The 22,205-nt window shown below is 39.7% G+C and overlaps 1 pseudogene; it reads right to left on the bottom strand.

Annotated features, from left to right (window-relative positions):
* The window catches only part of LOC112992508 (glutamate decarboxylase 1-like), a 41,157-nt pseudogene extending 23,018 nt beyond the window's left edge, over positions 1-18,139 (bottom strand).
* Between the last annotated feature and the right edge of the window lie 4,066 nt (positions 18,140-22,205).

Below are 22,205 nucleotides of genomic sequence, written 5' to 3'. Positions count from 1 at the left end.
TGCTCCCTTGCTATTAAAGCCCTAGTAACTAGGTTAGTAAAAAAAAAGGGGGGGAGGGAAGGACAGTACTAGGATTTGTACAAATCAAAGAAGATCAGGAAAAAAGCCCCTAGTGGGTGAGAACCATATGATGATGGTATCGTGTCCCAAAGGAAGTAGTTGAAACTGTATTGACGGAATAAATTAAAATGAGCCTGGGAAAGGGCTAGTTACAGTAGTGTTCAGGGGATGGAGGCCACAATTCTGTTAGCACTGGTTTCTATCATTTAATGCTACTGCTGTTCGTTACAACACAAGTGTTGTAGCTTAAACTATGTGTGCATACTGCACATCGTGCATGTATCACTACTTAAGAGGGTGGTGAATAACAGCCTCCAAAAACAAACAACAGCATCTCTAATAACTGTAATATTTAGAAGGAGACTCAATGAAGCAATCGAATAGCCATGTAATTTTACAGTACAAAGAAATCTGTACACTGATAACTTTCTTCCAAATCTCATGGGAAATCACAATTTTTGCAAATCTTCAGTGAGGCAAGCAACACTGGAAATACATGGACTGCCCTACAGGGCTGCTGTTATGTTCTCCTTAGATAAGCCTGCAGCAGTGAAACGTGTGAACCTGAGGAGAAATACGTGGATATATATTGCAAAAGAAAGAGAAGAAAGGAAGCTTTACTGGCAGATAATTTGGTCAGGTCAAAATTGGTGAGTTTTGCAGAAGATGTTTTAAAGAGAAAACAGGAAAGGACAGGGAGTATACCTAAAGGAGGCTGGATTCCTGAGGGCACCAAAGCACTGGTGTCACAGTTATTCTGGCAACTGGAAAAGCAAGAAAGACATTAAAGCTACAGAGTAGCTTCGTATGGTTTTACTGTGGACTACTAAGTTCATCAACACTTTCCTTGCTCCTGCTTCCCTCTCTGGCCCCCTCTTCTGCTGCTGTCACCTTACTGAAATTTGCCAGCTCAAGGATAAAGTGAAAAAGAAAAAGCACCTTTCCCCGCCCTCCCCAAACCCTCCATTATTTTGCTTTCTGCCTTGGAGCAGCACTATTTGATTTTTCCCAGACTGCCGAGAAGTCTCCAGCCAATTCTGACAATATGTAAGCATAAGTCCAAAGGAAAGGAGGAGCCTGAGTAGCACTGTAAATCCAGTTGCTTGAAATGGGCTATAAACATTATCATGGTCCTCAGCCTCGAGCAGCAGGGAAGCTGAAAAGATAAAAAGGAAATTGGCACTTACCATCTTGTCATGCCTACCTTAGATTTTGCCATAGCTTTAGGGTAAGGATATGGTTGCCACCCCACTCCTTTCCTTCCATGTCCTCCTCAGCATGATCTGCTCAGGTCTCAGATGTCTGCAGGACTCATGTGGGAGAAAAGGAGGGTAGTTCTCTCCAGACTAGACTTGATTTGCTGCAAGCTCTATAGGAAGCGTAGTTTTATTTTGGGCATTTGCTGTTCTGCCCCCCCATTTGGGGGCTGGATTAACTGGCTGCCAGTCACTCAGCAGAAAACCTGCAGTCATGCTTTTCAGGAGAAAAGCAATCAAGAGAAATGTATAATAAAAAACAATTAACAATGTAGTTTATTGCTAGTTTTCTAGTTATAACTCCAAACTACCTAAAGCTCTATTAAGCACACACACAACTTCTATATTTATTCTGGTATTTCTCTTCCCTGGATATTCATTTGACACTTGATTAAACCTGTCTTTTTAAAATGCTATAATGTCTTTGCGTCTTCAGCTTTTTGTTCCTGAAATAGAGCAGCGTTTTTCAAGTAGGAGAAGCACTTAGATTCATTTATCTGCCAATGGCTCTCTGCTAATTAATGAACATACCTCAAATTTATAGCACTCATGCATGAGGCTCCTTTGAATATTTGTGTCCATAATGTTTACAATGTCACATTTTGGGCTTCCAGTCAGCAGATAGTAAAAAATGAGAGGAACGGGGTTGGAACTGAAAGCTTCTTCCTGGTGAGAGAAGCGAGTATTTGGTAGTCTCATTCCTGGTGACTGTCCTTTGGCTTAAGGAGGAGTCACAGCAGCTCTCCTAGTTACTACAGTTGTTTCTGAATTTCTCAGAAGAGGCCTTATCCCTTCATTCTTAATGGTGTAGAGAAATGAGGAACTAACCACCACCTCTTCTGACATTCATGTGGGCAGTTTTGTCTACTCAAACAGTTTGCATTTCAGTATAGCAGAGCTGCAACCAATCGTAGATACTACTTAAAACCCATCACTTCAGTCCATTGCTTTTACCTTTTCATTTAATGAACTAAAAGGTGAAACTGAGTTACACAAAGATTTCAGATACAAATGTGATTTTCTGATGTGCTCCATCATTTGTTAGATTCCCTACTGTCTATGCTTACATGAAATACTCAATGCTTAGGGAATAAAAGAGTAATTAATTCAGTATAATGCTAAACAACGTAGATGCTAAACGAATGTTACAGACATTAGACCATTATAATGGAAATATCCTTAATTAAGAAAATAAAAAACGTTTAGAAATTATCTAATTCAATTATAGTGCCTTGTAGGAAGACTTGATTTTATTTGCTTCTAGTGTCACACCATAATAAAAATTAGAAAAGAGAACACGCATTTTAGATCATTTAGTCCACAGACTGGGAAAGCCCTAATAGCCTTCCAAAGTACATTTTACAGCAAATTTTCTAGTAATTGCTAAAGGATGTACATACTGGTCTGAACTGCTCTAATCACACAACACTTTATGTGTGCAGTGGCTTTGGGGGAGCACATTCATTTTTATATATCTTTTTTCCAAGTTACTTCTGGGTCTGCACAATGCTTTGCTCCGCTTACATGCAAGTTATAACACAATCAGAAATCCAGCTCTTAGTTGGTGACTATGTGCCATTCAGGAAAGCTGAAGGGGGTGGGGAAGGTGTATTTCTCCCTTTCTCTCTCCCCTTTATCCCTGATTTTGCAATATAAGCTAGAATGCAGTTCAATCCAGATCAAAACATTTCCTGAAGATGTGTCCAACAGAAAAAAGGGTTTCTTGGGCCAACAGAAAAAAGGGTTTCTTGGGAGGAAGAGACCAATGTATTACTTTGACTGCATAGGTACAAATGCCATGTGATCTTTACTGAAGTCAGAAAGGATTTCGTCTGAAGAAAAGGCAAAGGCAGGGGGACAAGAAAGGACAAAAGTAAGGACTGTAAGTCCCTGGATTTGAAATCACTTGATGAAAGATTTATGCAGGGGTTTCATTGTGAGGATTATCAGAGGAGTATTTGATGGGACTATCGCTTTCAGTTGTCATACTTTAATATTACAGCTTTGTGACTAGTCAGGTTACTGTTTGTTTCCTTCTCAGACAGTCCTAAACCCCAAGAAGAACCTTTCATAATGGCTAAACAAACATAGGAGACACTGCAGACATCGAGATGCTATCTCACTCCACTGCAGTAAGGATTTGCCCACTTCAGTACAATCCTTCTTACATCAATTTTCATACCTATGCTTGCAGACACCTGCAGCTCCAAAGAAGGCAGAAGCTACATACTTCCCCCTGCTCCTTCCCCTCTCCACCAAAGGGACACAGAAAAAGGGCATAAATTGCTTTTAGTCCTTTTCTCGCAGTCCTCTGCTGAAGGAAAAACACATGCAGGTGTCCTTATGACCACTCTGGGAATGCAGATAGAGACTCAACGGGGCTGGATGATTCAGACTCGAACATAGGACCAAAGTCACAGGAGACTGTGGCTGTATCAGCACATCACAATTTTGTTATCTTTGGTATAATGTACTTTCAGAACCATGCTGCTCCTGTGGTATTAATGCTTTCCACTACCACAAACACTTCCAAAGCTATTTTTCTACTTTCTTCAGAATAAACATTCGTGAGTTTATCTTTGGGTTTGTCCAGTTCCACACTTACACTGTTTTTTGTCTTTGCACATCACTCAAACATTTACATTTTAATCCTGGTTATGCTCAAGCAAACAAAAGGAGTTACACTATTAACAGCTACCACTAATTTCCTTATCAGTCTCCAGATTGTCTGAATAATGTTATAAACATTACCTGATGGAGTAATTTCGTCCGTTCTGGTCCATCTGGCCTTCCTTTGAGGCTTGGTGGGATGTACCAGAAGCATACATTGGCGAATTCAGGCTTCAGAAACCAAAGAAGTTTGTTTCCCTGTATAGGAAACCCCAAATCACAACAAAAACCTCTTCTGCTCTTTGGTCTGAAGTCATAGGACTTTGCACATATTGTGCAGTACGCTGCATGATCTGTACTAAGTCACTTGTACTTTTCAGCAATTCTACCCAGTATCTAGAGAGCTTTTGTTCTGACCAAGGCTGATAATTACCACAAATCAAGACTACTTGTTACCCTCATCATGCTTGTTTTCTACAGGAATGCACATCTATTCAAACTTCTTCCTGAAAAATGCTGCACACTCTGCTCCTTATAAAGCAGAACATTAAAGCAGATATTTAAGACAGAACCTGTTGAGCTGTTCTGTCATTAAAATCTGTGCAGGTTGCGGACCCAAGAGTGCCAGACACAGAAAGCAAATGGAATTTCCACTTTGCATCCAGCGCTAACATTTTAAAAATGAGTCATTCAGCAGGCCAGCAAAAACAAGCCCCTATTTCTAACTCTCACCTGGGATAAAAATATCAGGAAAAAAAAAGGACCAGGGTTAAATGGAAGTGCTTTGTTTCATTAATGCCAATTTTTATATTTTAAACCTACATCACTATAAAGTAGTGAAAAAATTCAACACACCAAAGGAAGTGTTTTTACCTTTTCAAACTACTTTGATATTGTAAAAATAGTAAGTCTAATCAACATAATGTCCCTTGCACCTTCCTGCTCTCCCAAGGAAACCTTTACAAATAAATGAAACCCTAATAAATTATTTGATTCTGCTTTGACAGAATATTATGATAGCTTCTGGTCAACATGTTGCAGAATCAATACCTTACCGGCCCCAGTCACTTCTCTCTTCCCAACTGACCACTAAAAATAACCCACACTCTAATCTGGTTTGCTGCTCTTAGTTGCAGTAGCAGTGGTGTTCGATGAATAAGAAGAAGGATTTAAAAAGTATTTGGTTCCTTCAAGAAATACATCTACCATAAGGACTCTCATCAGTACAGTAGGACTGATGCTCATCCGCAAAATGCCTGCTTCAGTTAAACAGGTGAAATGACAAAAGGAAAGTATAATGTGACTGAATACAGAAGAAGCAAAACAGTATGTAGAGAGAAGAGATTAGAAATACATTCCATTACGCAATACTTACTTTGTCATCAAAAACAAGCTCAAAGTTTTCTCTTGAGTTCAGTTCCTTGTAAAGCTACTCTGCAAGTTCAAGGAATGTGTTGGTAAGAGTCTCAAAGCCTAACATTCACTAGTGAATATCAACACATTTACAGAAGTGACCAGAGCAGTGATAGACATTCATTATAAATTCTATAAGAATAGATGTGATGATGAAAAATGTATGTTACACTGGTCTGAGAACTTTGTCATGCAGAATATACCAGTGATAGCTCTATAAAAGTAAAAACTCTGTTATGAAATAATGCCTTTTCTAGAGTAAACATTTGTGTTTTGTTACAGTAACACACAATCTATAAGAAATCTGAATGATCATCTTTAATACATGTACAGGATGGGCTTTTCTTGGGATGAACTTTTAGATTGTCAGTGATGTGCGTCCATTTGTTTGTTTTTGCCTTTCAACTGATAATTTCCCATTGAGTTGCTAATAGAAGTCTGCTCCTTTAGCTAATATAGTAGTATTTCAAAGATTCTGGACCGTGGTTATACTTCCTGACTTAATCATTTCTTCATTCTCCTTGCAAATCCAACTTGTTTTCATGAATTATAAATCATAAGAATGACAATTTTAAATGTTCCTTTATCTTATTATACATCACAATACAACCTGATTGCTTGTCTCTTCTATGCAGAAAAAAGAGCATCAGACATCCACTATCTTTTTGTTGGTTTGTTAAGATATACTTTGCTTGTCACAAATGTGCCAGTCATTGTTACTTGTGATTGAACTATGAAAAACGTAAGTGGGCACATTTTATATCCTACATTTACATCATCATCTTCTTTTTGCAGTATACATTAGTTCAAACGGGACATTATTTTATCTAACTCAAAAGAGTAGATACTATAGTCTTCTTTCAAATTCTATATCTATGCAGAAACATTTGGAACAGGAAAGTTGGCAACACCCTTTCTAGGAAAGGGACAAGATGTTTTAAGCTTTAAAGACCGGACACATTTAGAAAACAAAGCAACACAAATTGAACTGTATAGCATCAATTTAAGGACCTGAGATGAACAGAAACTGAGAGAATTCATCATCTTCCTCACTGAATTTAGTATGGAGGGTATGAGGGAATGGCGATATAGATTTTAAACAGCATTAATCAATCCTCAAAAGAGTCAGGATTCATGTGAGCAGACATAAGTTCACATGCCTGTCACAGTCATAATGTGCCAGTCAGCAGCAAGTCAATTAAAGTGAGTGATGTTATTCTACTACAAAAGTCACAGTAATATCATTCATTAGGCAGTTGATAGGTGCCTCCTCTGTTTGCAGATCTGGATGAGAAATGACATTGAGCACGTGGTATTCTCTCTTGTTCCCCTCCTCTTCCACTCTCCAAGATATTTCTAGTATGAAAAGGACAAAAGCAATGCACGAAGAGACTGCTGGGTGAAATGTTGGCATTTATAATTATAGCAGAAGCATCCCTTTTCTTCATTTAAAAATGTTGATGGAGATGCAAACAATGAAAAACAATGGGAAGTAAGTTATTGTTTTCTCCTAAACCCTTGAAGGCTTGATTCTGTTTATGGAAAAATGAACATTTTAATTTTTGGTACATATCTATATGCTATTTGCAATATATAACTTTCTAAAATGCTGTCCACCAGCATAACATTCGTTATGACACATATCAGTGATTTTGAGAAATGAATACAGCTGTCCTCTTCTCCAGGGCTGACTTTCTGGAATAAATCTGTGTTTTCAGAGTCCCTTCTTACCTTTGCTTTCCACATCAACCAAAGCTTGAAGACATCAACACGCTGGCCACACTGAATTGTCTTGTCCTCTGTGTTAAACACTGTATCATATTGTTTATCTGGCTGGAACAGATAGATAGTCTGCCCACATCCGGTTACAAGATTGTAGAAGAACCTGGTAAAGCAACATGACAGTCACTTTGCAATGCCATACGTGCAAACAACTCTTCAGGAACATTCAGTTTAAAAGAGAATAAGCAGGACTAAAATCTCTGCTTGATCACTCCTCCCCAGACTGGAGAGAAATAAAACTTAACAAGACACTAGGAAGACCTTTCTGACTTAAAAATATGATAACTAGCAGCCAATCAAACATTTAAGGAAGCATCAGATGATGTCAAAAATGAACATTTTTTCCCCATATCTGTTTTTCAGACATTTAAATCTAAGATAAAAGATTTTCTATAGCTCTGTACATGACACAGTAATCCTATCCACCAAATAAGCAAACAGCTGACTTTTCATAATGGCTTCCTGTAGATGCATTGCATGTATGAATGCATTTGTCATATAACGTCAAGGTTAAAAACAATAAATATTTACAGAGCCCCAAACCTCTACAACTAATGCACCCACAGCAACATTAGCTTGTTGTTTGTCTACATGAGAAAATTAGTGAGCGCTTAGCTAGGCTATAAAATAATGGAAAACTCGACATGCTACATTCCCTGTGTGGGCTCCAAGCATCTCCATAAGATGTTGGTTTCTGCATTTTGAGAGCTACCCCATGCTGAGAATTTGGAGAACCATTTGCATAAGGAAATAGGGAAAAGTAACGAGCACACCTTTCGGCACTGCATGCTGACTTCCCCTGTAGATAAAACTTTCAGATGTATTGCACTCTGCATAATGTACTAAAGTACTTAGCAGCACAAAAGATAATATAACTTTTACTATGGCATATTCTGCTTGCCATGCATTAGTTTGTCAAGTAACTTTTGATGTTGAAGGAAGGGTAGGTTCCACTGATAGTATTTTAAGAAAAGAAGGAAGAAGCGAGATACCTGCTCTTCTGATGTATACAAAGAGACAATACTTACAACAACACCTACCCTGTGTCCCGACCCAATATCGGGGGGGGTTTCGTTACGATCCCAAGGACAAGATTAAGACGCCAAAACCAGTCAAATATCGTACAACCTTTTAACTTTATTTTCCACGGAGTGAGGGGAAAAGGTGGGGGGGAAGGCGAAGGAGAGAGGGAAAAAGAGTAAGGGGAAAAGACAGAGAAAGTTGCAAAAGCAGAGAAGAAGCTAGCTACCACCACTCCGAGGCCGATGATGTTCCGCTGCCGTCGCTCAAGATTTTCAGTAGTCGCAAGCAAACTCCCCCCCGCCCATTCACACAGTCTGCAGTTTTTATAGGTTCTTGCCCCGCCTCTGGGAGGTGCTTCCTCACTTCCCATGCAGATTAGCTGTCACGCGCAGTCCGCCCTCTCGGGACCTTCCAGAAACGGGCTGGGGGCATCTGGGGGTCTCCTGCTTATGCGCAGATGGCAAATGAGTACGTGCGGTTTGTGCCAGATGTGCGGTTGCCCTAGAGGCGGCCTTCTGCCCTTTTCGCACCCTTCCCCCCCCCCCGTGCATGTGCACGAGGTTGTTTACCTCACGGGCGGCCCCCGGGGGCACCGGCGCGGCATTGCCCGATGCGCCTTGGCAGCGGCGGCTCTGCAGCAGCAGCAGCAACGTCAGGACAAAACCGCGTTTAGTGCCGGTTCTCTACACCCTGGGATGTGTTCGATCTCCTCTCAAATCTTTGCATTCAGTGTACTTCCAAATGTTTTCAACAGCTTAGAAAAAGAAGTCTGGATTTGTTGGAGGACCGTCAACTCAAATACTGTAGCCTGTAGCATGCAAACTAGATAATAACTCTGAGTTTAAAATTTAAATCTCTAAATTTATACATTCACATGTGAATATAGGCCAGGCTTACTCTAACCTGCAGAGTTTTAACATGTTTGCTCCTTCTCGGGTAAGAGTCTTCTGAAATCCAGAACTGGATCCAAAAACATCATTTTTACTTGCTAACCATTCATTAACAAAATAATGCTTCTTGTGCGACTGAGAATCCCACAAAGACGCACATCCCATTTTATGCTCTTCTTGAGTATTCAGTGTTTCTCTGAAACCCTTGACAAGTGGATCTGATCACTGTCCCTGCACATCTGTCCTCTCCAGTGTATACCTGGCAGGCACACTGGCACAGGATCTCACAGAGGCCCCCAAGAACATGTTTCAAAAGTGCACTTGACACCAGCAGGATAGGAAAGCCTCTTCGCTTGCTAGCACCATGATTCTGGAGCAGGAAACTCTGCAGATACATAAGCTGCATGGCAGAGGACAAGGCTAGCTATACAAGCTATGAGAAAGTTCAAAAGGAAGAAATAGTTGAAGAATTGTTTTTTCTCTGCCCTGATGCTTCTGTCCAAGCAGTAAACGAGGTTTCATGCTTCCAACATTAACTGGTCCTCATACTCACTCAGAAGAGCTGTCCAAAGTGTTTTCTGACAGAAGAGAGGGCCCATTCATGTTACCTTTTCATGGTCGAGGAGGGCCGCGCGCTGAAGGGGAGCACCCGTCAGCTGAGGGGATTCCAAGTAACAGAGTGGGCAATGTCAGTCACCTAATAATGTAAAGAACTATCCAGATGTTAAAGATTGCATCTCTAAGTACCCCACATTGTTCCCATGCAGGCAGAAGCTTATTTAACCTTTATATACAACCACCAGTTTGCATAGTACATAATTTGTGCCATAAGGCATGGCCATGCTGTTAATCATAGTATGGTATGGACTCCCCAAACTAATCTGACAGCAGAAGCAATTTCTCTTCAGCAGCACCAGACTGCCATGGGCTAACTTGTCCTGATTCTGGGATTTAAACTAGTTGCATATATGTCTGTATAGCTCTGCAGCCTGTAGTATAAATATACTCTAAAAAGCCTACAATTCTAAGTCAAGGACACAGGATAACAGGTGAGGGTATAGAAATGAGAAGAGATTATTCTCAAGAGGAAAGCACTTCCTGAGAAGAAATTTGAAGGAAAAAGAGACAGCAGAGTGTTGATGAGGAAACATGTTATTGCAGGGTATTTTAAGCAGAAGCAGAAGCTTAATAAAGCAGCTTACAGCAGGAAAAGGACCATCATGAAAGAGATGTTCAAGAAAAGTTTAGTGCAGTGAGAAGGCAGAGCAATCAGAGAGAGACACTGGGGTGAGGTTTTTTTTCTTTTTTTTTCCTTTTTTTTTTTAGGGGGGCAGGACTGATTTTTTTTTTCCCCTTAGAGGCCAATTCTCATGACAGAGAGAAAGAAAGCTGGGAGATATTTAAACAGATGCAAAGTGGTGAGAATGAAAAGAGAAAAAAGATGATCTATTCAGAATGAAAAAGAAATGTACAATGCCATTGTGCTCACCTTTCAATGCCATTCAGTTTAAAAGAATGTTTCCTAGACATCAGCAGGTCACCTCCCCATGCTGTCTACATAAAAAGATTGACTTACATTCGTAATAAAAGAGGGAAAGATGCAACCATCATTGAATATTTCATCTTAGAAACATAATCTGTTCAATGAATTATTCAAGTGTTGTCAAGTAGGAGAAACTAAAAAAGGAAAAGAGAAACTCACAGCTTGCTGTCTTCCCCCAGCACAATTAGAGGACAAAGTAGATATATTAAAAAACAGAGTAGGTTCCTGACATATAACAAGTATTATAAAGGGCTGCACCACACCAGTGATTTCTATGCCATTCTAGCATTTATTATTGCAGGTAATAAACAGGCTGTATTTTGTTCAGCCTTAGTTATACCAATAGCCCCTCAGGCTTCAATATGGTTTAATGCATCAGTAAGATGAATAGGATTTGGCACCACCACAAGAATTCAGAAAGACTAAGGGTTATATTCTGGTCATCTTTATGTCCATGCATGTTTTATTGATTTCAGTGAAGGCACAATTTCATCATAAGGTAAATCTGATCTTTATACAAATAGTTGAGTTACATGGATGTAAGAAATGAATTTGCCCCTATATTCATGCTGCATTCTTTATTCACTGTAATCACCCTTTTCAAATAGCCTGACCTCCCATCTCTAAAGTGCGAAACTGCAGCCATCAGAGCAAGGTTGCTCTAGAACAGAAGTCTCCTAATTTTCCCACATAATTACACTGAAATCCTCTTCATATTTAGTTGAAATTAGGTTATATTTACCGTGCGTAGCCATTTCAGTGAAGTCAGTTTAGTATACTTATATTATACTGGCATTACACTACAGAAGAAATTAATGCTACATACATCAGCATTGAGCTGTTTTTTAAGCACAACAGCCAACACTTCCCTCAAACGGTTTCCTAATATTGGGCATGCAAGCCTATTTACAGCATCTATCTAGAAATTTTGAGGAAGGGCTGATAAACCAGAGCTCCTGTAAACTTCGAAATTTGAAAAAAATCAGACTATTTAGTAATCAAAATACCAACTTTGTTGGCTAAAGGTAAAAATTGTAGTTGTTCATATTACTTCACAGCAACAACAAAACTCCCACAACAAAACTAGCTACTTCAGCCCCCGCCACACACACATTTATACCAGCATGAAGAATTTGGTTTAGGCAGCAAAATTAATCTTACTGTGTTACAAGCAGTTTGTTTGATGCCAAATGTCCTGAATTAGGAGGGTAATATCATGTGATATCAATGTGATACTCTGAAGAAAAAAAGGATATTAAATCAGGAGCTCATAAGTTATATGCTGCATGGGTGGTGTGTTTAATTTTTGGAGTTAGCTGAGCTGGTGCAAAAACAATGACCTTAGAAGTTGCATGTGTTGCATTACTGCATGAGTGCAGGCAACCTCCCTTTTTTTTGTAAACAAGCATAATAACCTATGTTGAAAGATTATATTCTCTTACATATTTTTTTTTCCCAACAGCATCCATTCATGCAAATAGGCCATTTGTTTCGTAATCTCAGGAAACTTGGGAAAGCGGTTCCTACAGAACTGTTTCCAGGTTTCAAGCCTATAAGAAAAATTCCAAGCACAATTTCCAGAAAGCCTTACGTCCACATGCATCTAGAGTTTGTACTTCTCACGTATGTCAGCTATCTCAGAAAGGGGATCAAAGACTCCATAAATGGTGGTACCAGCAGTGGCACTGACATAAAGTGAGATATGACCCTGAAAGTTATACAAGATTGTGCAAGTCCACATGAACTCAAAAAACATCTCATAAAACATATTCTACTTTCCTCACAACTCTAACACTACCTATCTCTATAATTACTATTAAGTACATTTTTTCTTTACTATCCCATCTCTTCCCGTTTCTAAAATTCCTATTCCAGTTCAGACTGAACTGGAAAATAAAGGGTTATCTTCCAAAAAAAGAATCAAAACAACAATATAGTGTCACTTTTTCTGTAGAGCTGCTTCTATTCTTTACCTGTAAAACAATCTTATACATCCCAAGGTAGGATATGCCACATGACATAACCGAAGGATTGCCATCCATAAGAAAACTTTCACTGCTTTTGATCAGAAGCTATCCAGTGCAACTACAAGCTCTTAAGTGCTTTTGCAGATGTAGATCCTATTCTTGCTGTGGTAACAATACATCTGAAGAACCTATTTTGAGCTTTCTTGATTCCCTCTGCCCTGCCACAAGTTTTTAGCAGTGTGGAAAACAATTCAACAAAAAAAGCCGTCGTTTCAGATCACAAAATATTTAAGCTTCAAGTACCATACTTATTTTTAAGTTACTTTTAAAAATACCTTAGCTGTGAGCCAACAGAGTCAAAATATTTCATTTTAAAATAAATCAAAGTGAAGCATTTCAAATTTTTTCCGCTTGGAAAAAGCTGGCTGAAACAGCAGGCCAGAATTTGACACGATTTAACAGACAGTTCTTGTTCTCTTCAAAAACAGATTTTAAGTTATTTTATCATTTCCCGGGGGAAAATATATCCTGCTCTGTCCTTTACAATCAGTATCAATGGCAATTTCATATGAGTTAGTGCTGCCAGATTTCAGATCTGTCAGATTCAACCCAACATTAACGTTAAAAATGAGAGTGAAAAGAACAACCTGTCTTTTGATTTTTCAGTATTTCTGCCTCCAAATCAGATGGAATCATCTTCCCCCTGTAAAAAAATATGGGGAGGGGGGTGGGAAAAAGCACACACACACAAAGAGAATAATCTCATTTATTGTTTTGATTACTTTTTAAATATGCAGAAAATCAGGTATCAGAGTCGATTCCCAAGACTATTCATAGTGCTCTGTAACTGTGCTCCTTATTATTTACTACGCTACTAAGTTCATCTCATCTGCAGATTTTACAATCAATAATTTCATCATCAAAACAGTGAGAAAAATAAGAAAAATAGTACTAGAGAAAGACCTGAGTGCCAAGATCATTTTTCTCATCCCTTTTTCATCCAGGACTACCTAAACTTTTTAAAAAAGGTGATTGTATGATGTTTGTGCATGGAGATCCTTATGATCCTTTTGCAGGCATTTCATGGCTTGCTCGATGTCTGCAATCACCTATAGGTCAGGGAACGCCTGGGGTGCCCAGACCCAGGTCAGAGCCCCCAGCCCTTCACATGGACACGACCTGCCGAGAGTGCAGCAGGCCTCCCCGGCACATCACTCACACGATCTCATTCGGCAGAACGAAACCAGAGCGTGCAGGCTGGGCTGTGGTCACAGCCTGCCCCAGGGAGTCACCGGTGGGGATTATCAGCGCATATATATCCAGTGGGTGCTGTGGAGCTGGAGCATTTAGCAACCCACCACCTGCTGCATTGCTTCTCATGGTACTGTGAGAAATACCGCCTCATAAGCTGCAGCCAGTCTCCTCATTAATATTTCCCCTATGGAAATCCCTATCAGATATTTGTGACCTTTCAAAAATAAGTGTAACAATGACAGCAATATGAAAATGAAGCACTACAAGAAATACTATATTTTTTTCCCAGACATCTTAGTGATACTTATCCCTTCACCTCATGCTTCCAAGGACAGAGACAGCACCATTGTGGGCTGAATTTCCTTCCTTCCCTCAATCTCAATGTTGTGTCTCATGATATGACCATGCATCAGCATTGTGTCATATAACTATGGCCATCTTCCATGTTGCACAGAAACCAAACACGGAGAAATGCACTTTCTGGCAGTGCTTAAGTCTGCTCTGCCTTGCTGTGAGTGAGTAGGGTCAAGGAGCCAAGCAGAGCCCTTGGCAATGTCTTGAACTTCTGGGCAGTGGGAGAAGAGGAGGGAAGCATGTGTGTGGGTGCCGGTGTAGGAGTGGCCCTTTTAAGCATCTGCAATCTTAATATTTCAATAGCACAAAAGATGCTAATCCTTAGAGAGAGGGACAGAAAGGAATGCTGCTCTTTAAATACAGATGCTATGAACTGAGGTCCATGGGGCTTTCACAACACATTGCATTGAGTGAGAAAAAAATATGCGGAGAAAAATATCAAAGTTTAAGCTCAAACACTTGCTTTGCATCTGTTATGTAAGTGCTAAAAACAAACAGAAAACCTCCTTACTTTGTTTCATGCTGCTTCTCACTAGAAGAAAGCAGGTTTTATCTCCACAAGATCCCCAGTTTGCATTTTGTCAATACCACTAAATAATAAAGAATTCAGTAGCAGGTTTGTTTGTTTGTTTTTCTTTTTGCACAGCTACAGGCAGCCCAAATGCTCTATTAACAAGAAAAAGTCTGAAGCAGAGCTAAAAAGATGTGCCCTGTGGCCCTGCACACATTCCTAGAGCAATGCATAGAAAAGAAATACATCTGCAAACCTCTCCTTAAAACCTCTCCTGATCTGTTCCATTATTCTTATGTAGAGGACAAAAAATCACATTCCAGTAAGAAGGAAAAAAACCCACCTTCTAAACAAAACAGGAAAGGTCTAAAATGAAAGTCGTTCAGATAGACTGAAAATGGCAGTCAAGCCTGACTGGCCAAGGCTGCAGTTGTTTAAGAGGCCAGTCCCCCACCATATTCCCCCATGCACCCAGATCTCTTTGGACGGAGCTGTCAGGGAAAGCGAGCACTGGGCTCTCGCACTCCTGCCTGCACCCCCTTGGAGGCACTCAGGGTGATTTGAGCTCCCGCCCTACCCCAAACTCTTGATGTGCTACTGCCCCACAAGACTAACGTATTACAGGCAGGAGCAGCTGGAAAATTATCAGACCCATGGAAAGGCTGGTGTAAAAAACAAGCCTATCGTCTCTCACATTGTTTTCCTTCCCCACACGGCTCCTGACATGGCTGAGCAACGTGATGCCCAGTGCACAGAAGATAGTGGTAAGAGCTCTGCATCCCCTTCTCCTGCTAAACCGCTTTCTGCTGCCTTGACTTGCACCAGTTAGCACCATCTTCCACAGGCAAACACACTCTGGGATTGGGGAATATATCTGGAAGAGTCCGATCAGTCCTTTTAACTGCATTCATTCTCCAGCACAACAGACACTTATTTTTACTTTCACTGAGCAGAGCAAGACCTGATTAAAGATCTACAAAAATCAGCTTGTAAAACACGAACCTTATTTTTGTGGACAGTGAATTTCATTGAAGGCATTCAGAGTTCATTTTATAAAATGGGATTTCCCCCCAGGAAACACAGCCAGAGACATGCTGCATCAAAGGAAGTTAAGTGCAACACAACATTACTGATAGGCATTGCATGTCTTACCTTTTATCACACTTCACAGCAATTACATTATCTGTCCCAAGTCCAAGAACTGCTGTTGCTTTCCTTAGTGAATAATGGCTCTTAAATATAAAGAACAAAAAGTTTATGATGGAGCTTTAAGTGTGGTTGTACATTCACAAAAGATATTTGGGGTGTGTGTATATATAGAGAGAGTGTGCATATATATGTATATATTTATTTATATACGGTATATGCTTCTCAGTCATTCTTTCTGCCTAAAGAAATATATTGTGCATGACTCAGTTCCATTAGGATGCCAGAGAAAAACAAGAGCCCTGTTAAAATTTACCAACATCCTGTCAATTTGTGCCTTCAGCAAGAAAAGCAACATATCCTTCAAAAGAAGTTGTCCTCAAATGGTTTAGAAATACACTCTGATGATAAGGAGTTCACGTAGATACATTTAACCGTAGATAATTTACTTAAGCAGGGTACTTAGCAATTTACGAACCATTTTCCCCCAGTAATACAGGAACAATTTTGGAATGTCACTTGTGATTTACTAAGATGATATTATTGAGCAAAACTATTGTATATCCATGTGATGTCATTAACCATTTAAATTACAGTAGTAAGACAACATTTGTACCATGAATGTCAAATAAGTGGTTGGTTACTGGAGTATTGGTTAGTGCAGTTAGTCCTAAAGCCTAAGGTAAAAGCACTGAGATGTGTAACAATTTGGAATTTCTCAGATCAAACATGGGGGGGGGGGGGTTGCATAAAGTATACAAATGGATTAACCTAAGCTACTCTGCATTGCTTTTGTTTGGCTAGTGATATCCTTGACTTTAAAGAGGAAAACTAAAACTGTGAAAAAGCTTGGTATCTGTTTCATTACATACCTTCAGAGTGACAGAAAGAAAAGCAGTTAGTGAGGGACTGTCATTCTCTGCAGTGACATCCCAAACTGCAGCCAAATGCCACCCATCAGCGTGATGTTCACCTTTACCCCATGCACCTGCATGTCATGGCAGCAGCACTGCAGAACACAGCTGTTTTAAACTTACTTGCAGCAGCAACACAAGGCGAAGAACCCGTGGCTTAGGCAAAGCACCTGCTTGGCAGAGCAATGCCACGTGCGTTATCAGTACTCAGCTCGCACTGCGTGGCTACGAGTGGGGCTGCCTGCTCACACACTCTGCTCGCCCTTCCTTGCCCCTGCGGTGGTGGGCTGGGCTGTCCATACTGCTCCCTTGCAAGGTGTTGAGCCCTTCTCTTTCTAAACATGCAGAACGCTGATGGTTTTCTTATTGAAAATGCAAAAAGAAAGAAAAAAAACGAAGATTCAGTGATACCACTGGGTTCACGACCTTCTGACAGTTTTGGCAGTTGTTCCTTACTAGCAGGAAGAAAAGTCCTGAAAAGAAAGCTGCTAAACAATTCTGATAGTACTTGATATTCTGATATCAAGTACTTTGTTTTGAGAATAATTTTAATTCTGAAGTGTATTTATATCTTTCTACTGTAAAAATTGTCAAATTCAACAGTTTTGTCTACTGTTAGAATTCTCAAATTCAGTATTAACAGTTCTACCTTGTTGCAAAGAAATATTCAGTTCAAACAAATGGCTGCTTCATGATATTCTTATTTGTGAAGAAAATAGAAATGCTTGGCTTTGTCTGAGGACTAAGCATTCTTTTTCCTACTTTCTGAAACTGTCAAAATTACACCACTAGTTTAAAAAAAAAAAAACAAAAAAACAAGCAGCTATCTGTGCTCCCTTAGAGGATAATTTGCTAATAGGACAAGTCAGCAAGAGGCTATTGTTCCTTCCCTTCCTTGCAGTCGAAAACAGGAAAAGAGGCTCAATTCAGGGATCCAGTAACAATAATTTCTAGAGTTTATGAAGACAATATTCTCCCCTATTCCATCTGGTATGGGTTAGGAAGCATCTAAGGTCCAAATACTTGTAGCATGTAGATACTGAAATGCCATTAAACGTCACAGTCCAAGCAACTCAGAAGTACACAGCACTGCTGGCTTGAATGTGGGCCCTGAGGTTCCCTAGTGACCTAAGTCACTAAAGATCTTTTCTCCGTATACTGGAAAACATTTGGGATTCTCAGAAATCACAAGTCATGCGCTCCAGTGCAAGTGTAACAGCATTTCTTACACTGCCGCGGTGTAAGAAACAATACAGCCTGGAGAAGTGCAGCCATGCCTTTAGTCTTAACCTCAGGGAAGCACTTGTAGCGAGCCTCTAAAACACTGCACAGTTTGATATGGTCCCACGTAATGGTGTGAAAATGACAGAAAGAATTTGAATTTTGAGTAGGTTTTGCTTCGCAGAAGGTGCACATTACATCATGGAGATCTAGGGCCAAGATCCTCCCTCAATTAGGGTAAACCGTCTCCTCTGACCATGTATGAGTTTCTTGGGAGGCAAAAGACTGTTCCTCTCCACATTTCCCACTCGGTCTGCCGGCAGTTGTGTAATCTGCCAGCTGACATCAGATCAGAGGTTTTCCTCTCCACTCTTCAGCCCATTCTGTATTTCCCCAGTTTTGATAATACTTAGTTTTCTATGATAATACTTAGTTTTCCAACAGTCTAGGGAAGGGGGAGGAAAGGATTTTTTTTGCTTGTTTGTTTGGACAGTTGTGCTTTGCAGGCCCATTTGGCCCTTTTCCTATTCCTTCACCCTCAAGCTCTACTTTTTAACAGAACGTGGAAGCACTGAGAAGCAGGAATTAGTTGCGCCCAAGTCCCTGTCCCTGTCATTCGTGTCCTTTTCAAAGTTTATTGTTTCATTTCCTGAGGCTGATTTCTGATAATTAATTTGAAGGACGGTTTAATATAATACTTCCAAATCTGGAGACTGGAGATACTTCTCTCTGTGTTCTTTCTTTAGGCTGAGAAAGTATTTTTACTGCCCTTACATTTCAGTTGTCACAATTTATATATTGAAATAATAGATAATATTTTAAAACAATATAACCGAAGTTATTTGCCTTTGAAAAAGTTCCGTTGCTGATTGCTTTGAGGATAAAATGAAAGTTCAACTTATTATAAACTTTTTTTGCCCTCTCCAAAACTCATCCTCCTCTAGAGCTTGATCCAGATACCAAGAGGCTCTCTCACTTCAGTGGGACTGGAAGACTTCCAGGCTGACATGATCTATAAGCAGCGGTAATTACCTTGCTCTGCTTACTAGGAGAAAATATGCCATCCGTTTCAACTTCGCTCCACCCAAACATTTCATGCATTTTCTTCCAAAGAATCTGCTCCGTGATAGTGAACACGGGAGCTATTTCATAAGTAAACCTAGATATATCTTTTTTGTAAAAAGCAACAACTTATTTTGAAAGTATTTCATGATGGAGAAGAAACATAAGCAAATGGAGGGAAGACCACAGAGCACTAGTGGCCTTTCTGCACCAAACAAAAGATACTGAGTTTCTTATAGATAGAAATGTGAAGGGGTCATTGCCCAGCCTGGGACTGTACCTACTGCTTCTAAACCAGTAGTTCACATTCAGATCTTTACTACTAAATTAACTAAATTTATGTGTGAGTAAACTCTAAACCATAGACCCGTGGGCTGAAACATTCCAACATTTCAAAGTCATACTTCAAGTTATTTGTGCTCAAAATTAGCACTGGACTGCGTATCGCAGTCTTTGTATCATGCCATCACATTTGAGACATTCTGCATGGAGTCCAAAATGAAACCCAGAGACTGCGATATCATCAAAGCATCAAGTACTGATTTAAGGTAAAATTACAGTCCTGTCAAATTAGGCCCTGTGGAGTTGGGGGGGGGGGGGGCGTGACAGCAACCCCTTCAGAGAGATAAAGATTCTTTAACAGAAACTGAGCTGCAGAGAGACAGGCAGGAAACCAATACTGACTAATAAGGTCCACTCATTACATGGACATTATCAGAGTGTACCAGCTGAGTTCATCGTACAGCTAAGAACAAGTCTGATATCAGGCACAAAACTCCTGGCAAGTAACTTAAATATTTACATGGGCTTGCAGAAAGGCTCACAGGTTGTTTTCTGTTCCCCATAAAGAAGGGGTTTACACATTGTGTTTGGCAAAACTGAATTATATAACATGCAAAAAGCTGCTTTATCAGATTAGGAAACTATACAGATTTTTACCAGAAAATAAATTTCTGAGAAAGGTGATTATAAGGTATAGCTATGCAATATTGCCTAGTACTAGAGCCTAAGAGGGTTTTAAATGAAACTTCGTGTAAGCTTTCCACATTTCAACTATTTTAAAATTCATGATTACAACTAATCTTGATTTACCAGACATGACACTGATGCACAGGTATTTTCTAGTTAAACCAAAGTCTGTAAAACAATGGTCCTATAAGCTTGGCTCAGAATGTCAAAGGAAATTGTTATAATCCACTCTAACCAGCCTGGATTAATATATCACACCACCACCCAAACTGAAAGCAACTTGACAGAAAACTAGACCAAAATAACCTCAGCCTTTATGTAACAAGCAGCAATAGGAATTTTCTTTGGAGGACAGAAATCAGAAGCTGAGTTTTAAAACAAGAAGAAGAAGAAGAAGATCTCTGAAACTTCAGGCAAAATTCTGGTTTTGGAGGGCTTTGGGTTTTTTTTTTTTTTTTTTTTTTTTGCCTTCTGCATGCAATTTTTTTGCATATGGCCAAATTTGACTAGAATACAAAAATGTAGGTTAATAAGCAATAAACTTCATTTGCATGCCAGACTGTCAGAATGATGCTCAAATTAGTTATAAAAAATGGTTTGGCTGGCCCTGATCCAGCCAAATACATACTCAATTTAATCACAAACATTAGGAATGAAAAATGGTGGTTCATGCACCAAGTGGGACCTACTATTTCATTGCATGTGGCCCATCACACTCCCCACCCCGCAAATTACGGTATGGTCTAAAAGAGGCAAGTGAGAGACATTTTCAGTCCAATTTTCAATCCATGCAAATACAAGTAGTTCAACTCCAGAGGGAGGACTACTTACATGATCAAAAGATATGATGGAGTAGAATTACCAGACTGGGTCTACAGTCCTCATCTGATATTAATCAGAAGAGGTCTCATAGAAGGCAAGCCTCATAATCCCCTTAAAGAATACCAGGCACGGTAACGTTGCTACATAGAATGGCCACATCCCCAGTCTTAAAGAGGATAACAATGTTATCGCACATAGACACTCTGCACAGCTCTTTTTCTAGCCAGCCTTTCAAAAGGAATTATGTATGCTATAACTATCTACATTTCTCCACTCCAATTTGTTCCATTTTTTGTCTACATAGCGAAGAGCTGAAAGAATGTTCTGACTGGGAAACGGAGGTAGGAATGTCATTTATTAAAACCTGAAAACCACTGGCCACTTCCATGAATATAAAACTTTATTCCAGCATCTCAAAATTAAAAAAAAAAAAGAACCTCACAAGAATATAAATATAGGCAGCTTTCCCTCTCCCATAAATTACAAACCACTCTTGAGATACGTGCCTCAGAACATAAGATATAATTATAGTCAGGACAGAACATCCTATTGGTACTTCAGCTAAACCAGTTCTTCCCTCTGTTCCCCTTGGCAACTACTGAAGTTCTTCTCTTTAACTCTGTGATTTCTTTTCTGAAATAAACACACTTGTATCTTATACTTTTTCTTCCCCGTTATCTTATCTATTAGCACTACTCATTTTCTCCAAGTAAAATAGTTTTGCTAATGCATTCAAGGCCACTCTCTGTCCATTCTTACTCTTTCCCCACTTCTCAAAAGCTGTCTTTTCAGTCCTGAATACTATTAAAATATCTTTGACAAAAACCCTTCCTTTTATTCATGATGATTTCATGAAAGGGGCGGGGGGGGGGGGGGAAGGAATCTAGTACAAATATCTTTCAAGTATAGAAAGAAAAGATTGCCCTATACCAAAAATATTTTTCTGATAAACCAGAAACTAATATTACGAAGACAAATTATTTTTGGAGAGAGAAATTATATATATATATGCATGTACGTATGCATGTGTTTTTAGGTTCTTTTTTTGTTTTACTTTTGCTGCTCTGAGCTGCACGTGGCTATATCTGCCCTGTCAGAGGCAAGGGATACTCTCCTCTACTGCTTTCGCATGCCGCTTAGTGAGCAGAGAAGAAGCAGGAACATGGACAAGCAAGAAACTCTTTAAACAGATAGTATCCAGCGCTGTTGAGAAAGACAGGTGTGACCACAACTTGGTTTTATAGGCACTGAAAGATAAAGAAATTGGAATAATTGCTATGATTTGGCTTGCTACCTAAGACTGGGATTCACAGTACATACACGTTAGTATTCGCTGCAGCTGTGAGCCATTCCTAGACCAATAATGTCAAGGCCACTAGAAGGTTGACTAAAGTAGCGAGGGTGTCCT

Source organism: Dromaius novaehollandiae, chromosome 2 (genome assembly GCF_036370855.1).
Source record: "Dromaius novaehollandiae isolate bDroNov1 chromosome 2, bDroNov1.hap1, whole genome shotgun sequence".
NCBI lineage: Eukaryota > Metazoa > Chordata > Aves > Casuariiformes > Dromaiidae > Dromaius > Dromaius novaehollandiae.
Note: the sequence above shows the minus strand (reverse complement) of the source record. Positions and strands in the feature narration are given on the sequence as shown.